Here is a 6996-nt window from a genome sequence, read left to right as displayed (position 1 = left end):
TTGGGCCAACCAACGCCATCCAACCCATTAATCTCTGGTTACCCACCGTAACAAGAAGTAAAAGTGAAATAAACAATTAAAAATAAAGTAAAAAGAGCAATTAAAAAAAGTAAAAGAAGATAGAAAAAATAATGTGTGGAGTAGATAAAAATTGTATTGCAATAGAAGATTAATATAATTAATTAATACAAAGGATGAAAGAGAAAAATCAAAATATGATCTTATTAAAAAAATTTCAAAAAAATATTTTAAAAAAGAACTTATTAATCAACTTTTATAAAAATATTACAAAAAATTTAAATTATCTTTAAATAAAATAATAATACCCTTAAGAATTATTAATCAAAATAAATAAAAAATTAATATAAAACAAAATCATAGAAAAATATTAGCAAAATTAAGATAAAAAATAAAAATAAAAAATTATAAATATTTTACTTGAAGTACAACATAGAGAGGGAGAAAAGGGATATATAAAATAATAAGATAATAATTTAAATTAATTGAGTTCATTTATTTCATTGCTTTATATATTATATATTAAATAATTTAATATTTATCTCAATCATATTAAATAATAATATAGTTATAATTAATTTGGTTTAATGAATCAAACAAAATTTAAAATAATTTGATATTTACTCTAATTAAATTAAATACTTGAAGTTATGATTAATTTAATTTAATGAATCAAATAAAATATTAAATGAAAAAATATTTATCCTAATCAAATAAAATTACATAATTGATTAGTTATCATTAATACAATTGAATGAATCAAACACATTAAATTGAAAAATAATTTAGTTAATTTGTGTCTTAAGGACACATTTTAAAAATATTTATTTTGCAACAACTTTTATAAAAGATTTTTTTATAATATTTTTAACTTATAGTTTAAAAGCACAGTTATAATAACCCATTAAAAAAGTACTTAATTAGTTAATACAAATAATTAATATAATTGATTTAGTTCAATAAATTAAAAAAAATAAATGTGAAAGGAAGAGATAAAGAAAAAGTAAAATTATAAAAATGTATATCCATTAAAAAGCAATAAAAAAAGTTCTTTTTAGTTTTTTATTTATTAATTATTAATTTATTATAATTAATTTCACAATATTTATTACACGTTATTCATCTTATAAATTAATACAATCAATTTATTGATATCAATTATCAATAATTAATTATAATTGATATAACTCATTTCGCTATACTTTCTAAATAAATTAAAAACGCACGTCTCAATTTTTTGTTAAAGTAAAATAAAATAAAATATATAAATTGAGTAGATATAAATATGAAAATTATAAATTTTATTAACAACTCAAATAAATTAGTACCATAAAATTAAATTTAATGTCTATTTTAAAAATAATTACTGACTTTTTATTCTTTTAATTATTAATAATTTAAATAAAATAATACCCGATAGCTTATTTTGTTATTTATTTTAAGTAATTACTAACATAGTTGTTAGTAATATCCAAGTGTATATTATCAACATAATTTTATCACGGGTATTTCAATCTTATCGTCATTGCAATTTTGTACCGTGTTATCTTTTTTAATTGTTATTATTAGAATTGTTAAATAATATTAAAAAAATTCTTTAAAAATAGAAATAGTGATGACACCTTGAATAATCAATTTAATAGAATTAAATTTAAACGAATAAGATGATTCAATCAATTATACAAATAATAGCATATTTATAAATATTAATATTGAAAATAATCTCACTAATGTAAATGATCAATACAATAATTATATGAAAAAATAACTAATTACATAATTGCATAATTTTCAAGATCCTATATAATTAAATCTAACGGACAAATAAAAAAAATATTTATATGATAATATCCTAATAGTTTAGCATACTATAAATCATATTATAAATTTATATATCATATTATAATTTTAATTCAACTCCTTAAACACATTATAATATAAACCATCTAAAAAGATATACCAAATTAACGAATATCACATGGGTCACAACATACACTCTAAATTAGCACGATATTTCAAATAAAAAGAGCATCACTACAGAAAAATCAATGAATATATATAACTAAAATAAAGAGCAACAAAGAGACACACAAAAAAATAAAATAAAATAAAAATAATCAATAAAAACATTAACATATAAACCACATACACGAACAATATATATATTAATTGTGAATCACAAAAAAAGACAACATACCTACATATATACATATATATATATATATATATATATATATATATATATGTATTTATATATATATATATATATATATATATATATATTTATTTATATATATATATATAAATACATATATATATATACAAAATAGAATATTACAAAATAAAAATATAGTAAGATTATTTAAAAACAACATAAAATCACACATTTTTTTGTTAATTAGAAGCTAAAATAAAAAAAGTGTGCGTAATAATAAGCAATTAAAATAAACAAAAATTTTAAAAAATATAAAAAATGAAATGTATAAATAAAGATAAAAGAAACAAAAATTCAAAAAATTACAAAAATTGTACCTAAACACGAGAGAGAGGGGGAGGGAGGGAGGGAGGGAGAGAGAGAGAGAAAAGAAAGCAAATGAGTAAAAAATATTTGATCTTGTATAAATAAAGGGTATTAAGAAAAATAAAATAATTAAATTAATTCATATATTTCGTTATCATATTTATTATTTATTAAATAATTCGATATTTACTCCAATCAAATCAAATAATTAATATAATTAACTAAATTAATTAATTGATATAATTAATTATAATAAAGGGTGAAATTTGAATGTCTAATCAAATTAATTAATTGATATAATTAATTAATTATAATTGATTTGCTTTAACGAATTAAATGAAATAAATCAGGAAACACCTTAAGAACATGTCGCATCAGTTCTGTTATTAAGTACAAAAATCTGATTTTTATATAATAATAAAATAGATAGATAATAAAGACATTTTCTTAGATTAGTAAAATTGTGCATTATTCATTAAATATTAATTGTAATATTGTAATATAATTATAATAAAAATATTTTTTAAAAATAAATTTATTTAGAGAAATATAAATTAGTTATTAATAACCGGTGCCATTATCATATTATTATTATTATTATTATTATTATTATTATTATTATTATTATTATTATTATTATTATTATTGTAACACCCTAACTACCAAAGCTCGCGCTTCCGGCTGCGCCACTCTGATAGCTCGGACATTACGACGACTTTTACATTATTTAATACTAAAATATGAGCCTGTTTAAAACTTTAAACCGCAACACCGCTCCCAAAAACACTTTCATCCGATAACATACATCCATAAATACCATACAACTTACAAAACTCATAAAGAGTACATCCGTATATATATACAAATATATATATAAATAATATTACAACCATAATCCAATACAATCCCTATCCCTCTTACAGATTATATCAAGATAAAGGCGAGGGTACAATAAACCATAATCAACACAATACAAAGAATCTCAACAACAACTAAATGAACTCTTCGTAACTTCTGCGCCCATATCCTAAAAGGGGAAAAATGTGGGGGGGGGGGTGAGAACATCATCCTCGAAAGGGTTCTCAGTAGAGAGTTTTTGGGAATTACTGTAATAGGATACATGAAGATAACCGCACCAGTGATTAATAACCGTCTTATGCCTCTTTTCAAAAACAGCGGTTTACAATAAAAGAGGAATCGGAAATCTTTTCTGAAAAAGGAACAGTTCAATTCTCAAAAACTCAAGAGCCTTTCAAAACGGTTTATCTATGCTGAACCAAAATAGCTTTTCATACTTTATTCCAAGCCAGAAACACAAAACCGAAATCAACAATCAGTTCATCTCATTCCAACCACGGTCCTAGGCCCAGACAATCCAACCATCAACAAATCACCACAATCCAACAGAGTCCCAGTAGCAAACACACATAGGAAGATACAAGCACAAACAAACAGTTATTACAAGTAGAACAATTAGCAATTAATCACATAGGCAAACCAAGTATAATATACACACCCAAACAATGTCACATAGATGCATATGATGCATGCCTGTCCCTAGTGGCTGATGATATCATCTGTCGGTTACCAAGCCAACCCGACGTGTCCGGTAGCTAACCCGGACACAGTCTCTCTGTTGCGCTTTATTATCATTAGAGGGTATCTGCGCCCTGTCGCCATTAGAGGGTATCTGCGCCCTGTCGCCATTAGAGGGTATCGGTGCCCTGTCACCCTTACAACCAGAGAGAAAACACAAGCATACTCGCATACAACATTCATCTCAGCCATCCGGCTTAAATTCACAATTCATTCGATTGCATACATGCATTTATACTCAACCATGGATCACCATCCATCTCAGCCATCCGGCTCACGGTTCAATCCAGAACCAGCCAATTTATCAATAAATACAGCCCTTCGGCTTAAGTTCATAATTCATAATCAACCATACGGCTCACAACTCATTCGGCAATCAGCCATAGTTCAATAGCATACACGGCCATTCCGGCTCACAACAAAACAACACTTCCACCATTCAACATCATCAAATTCATAAAACCGGCATTTAAGCCATAAATCACTTTTCTCAAGCCATTTCACTTTGAAATCAAATTTCAACTCTTTTTAGTCTTGGCTTTAAAGATCTCATTTCTCAAATCATATCAGGCTCATAAGCCAAATTTACTCAAAGTGAGTTTCCTTTTTAAAACAAAGCCACTCTCGGCATTCTCTTTCCAAAACTTCCAAAACCATGGAAAGTTAAAGATTCTTTTTGGGAACATTCAAAATCACCCATCCAACAATGGGATTTTATAACAAAAGTTTCTTGCCAGAGTCCCAAGTCTTTAGGGAAGGTCAACTGGTGCACGAATTGTGAATCACACTTTTCACAACGCGTACCACTAACCAGCAAGTGCACTGGGTCGTCCAAGTAATACCTTACGTGAGTAAGGGTCGAATCCCACGGAGATTGTTGGTTTGAAGCAATCTATGGTTATCTTGTAAATCTTAGTCAGGAAATCAATTATGTTTATCAGTTGAATTGTGAATAACCAAGAGAGCATAAATTAAAGGTTACTTGTTGTGCAGTAATGGAGAATATGTTGGAGTTTTGGAGATGCTTTGTCTTCTGAATCTCTGCTTTCCTCTGTCTTCTGATTCACGCACGCACGTCCTCCTATGACAAGCTGTGTGTTGGTGGATCACCGTTGTCAATGGCTACCTTCCATCCTTCCAGTGAAAACTACGCTCACGCGCTCTGTCACAGCACGGCTAATCACCGGTTGGTTCTCGATCCGGTTGAAATAGGATTTACTATCCTTTTGCGTCTGTCACTAACGCCCAGCCTTCAGGAGTTTGAAGCTCGTCACAGTCATTCAATCCTTGAATCCTACTCGGAATACCACAGACAAGGTTTAGACTTTCCGGATTCTCATGAATGCCGCCATCAATTCTAGCTTATACCACGGAGATTCTGATTAAGGAATCTAAGAGATACTCATTCAATCGTATATAGAACGGGGGTGGTTGTCAGACACACGTTCATGAATTGAGGAAGGTGATGAGTGTCACAGATCATCACCTCCATCACAGTTAAGCGCGAATGAACATCTTAGATAGGAACAAGCGTGTTTGAATGGAAAACAGAAATACTTGCATTAATTCATCGAGACACAGCAGAGCTCCTCACCCCCAACAATGGGGTTTAGAGACTCATGCCGTCAGAGAATACAAAGTTTTGATCTGAAATGTTATGAGATACAAAATAAGTCTCTAAAAGTTATTTAAATACTAAACTAGTAGCCTAGGGTTACAAAATATGAGTAGACTATGATGGATGATGCAGAGATCCACTTCTGGGGCCCACTTTGGTGTGTGCTAGGCTGAGACTTAAGTAATTCACGTGCAGAGGCCATTTGTGGAGTTGAACGCCAGTTTTTATGCCAATTTGGGCGTTCAACTCCAGCTTTTGATCCTTTTCTGGCGCTGGACGCCAGAATTGGGCAGAGAACTGGCGTTGAACGCCAGTTTACGTCCTCTATCCTTGTGCAAAGTATGGACTATTATATATTGCTGGAAAGCCCTGGATGTCTACTTTCCAACGCAATTGGAAGCATGCCATTTCGAGTTCTGTAGCTCCAGAAAATCCACTTTGAGTGCAGGGAGGTCAGAATCCAACAGCATCAGCAGTCCTTTTTCAGCTTGAATCAGATTTTTGCTCAGCTCCTTCAATTTCAGCCAGAAAAATACCTGAAATTACAGAAAAACACACAACTCATAGTAAAGTCCAGAAATATGAATTTTTCCTAAAAACTAATAAAAATAGACTAAAAACTAACTAAAACATACTCAAAACTATATGAAATTATCCCCAAAAAGCGTATAAAATATCCGCTCATCACAACACCAAACTTAAACTGTTGCTTGTCCTCAAGCAACTAGACAAATAAAATAGAAGACTAATAGGTTGAGAAGCAATAATATCTCAGAGTTTTTGATTGAAACTCAGATCCTAATTAGATGAGCGGGACTAGTAGCTTTTTGCTTCTGAACAGTTTTGGCATCTCACTTTATCCATTGAAGCTCAGAGTGATTGGCATCTATAGGAACTCAGAATTCAGATAGTGTTATTGATTCTCTTAGTTCAGTGTGATGATTCTTGAACACAGCTTCTTTATGAGTCTTGGCCGTGGCCCTAAGCACTTTGTTTTCCAATATTACTACCGGATACATAAATGCCACAGACACATAACTGGGTGAACCTTTTCAGATTGTGACTCAGCTTTGCTAAAGTCCCCAATTAGAGGTGTCCAGAGTTCTTAAGCACACTCTTCTTTTTGCTTTGGTCCTTGACTTTAACCGCTCAGTCTCAAGTTTTTACTTGACACCTTCACGCCACAAGCACATGGTTAGGGACAGCTTGGTTTAGCCGCTTAGACCAGGATTTTAGTCCTTTA

The sequence above is a fragment of the Arachis hypogaea genome, chromosome 16 (assembly GCF_003086295.3).
Source record: "Arachis hypogaea cultivar Tifrunner chromosome 16, arahy.Tifrunner.gnm2.J5K5, whole genome shotgun sequence".
NCBI lineage: Eukaryota > Viridiplantae > Streptophyta > Magnoliopsida > Fabales > Fabaceae > Arachis > Arachis hypogaea.
The sequence above is the reverse complement of the archived record's forward strand: the minus strand, read 5'-3'. Positions refer to the sequence as shown.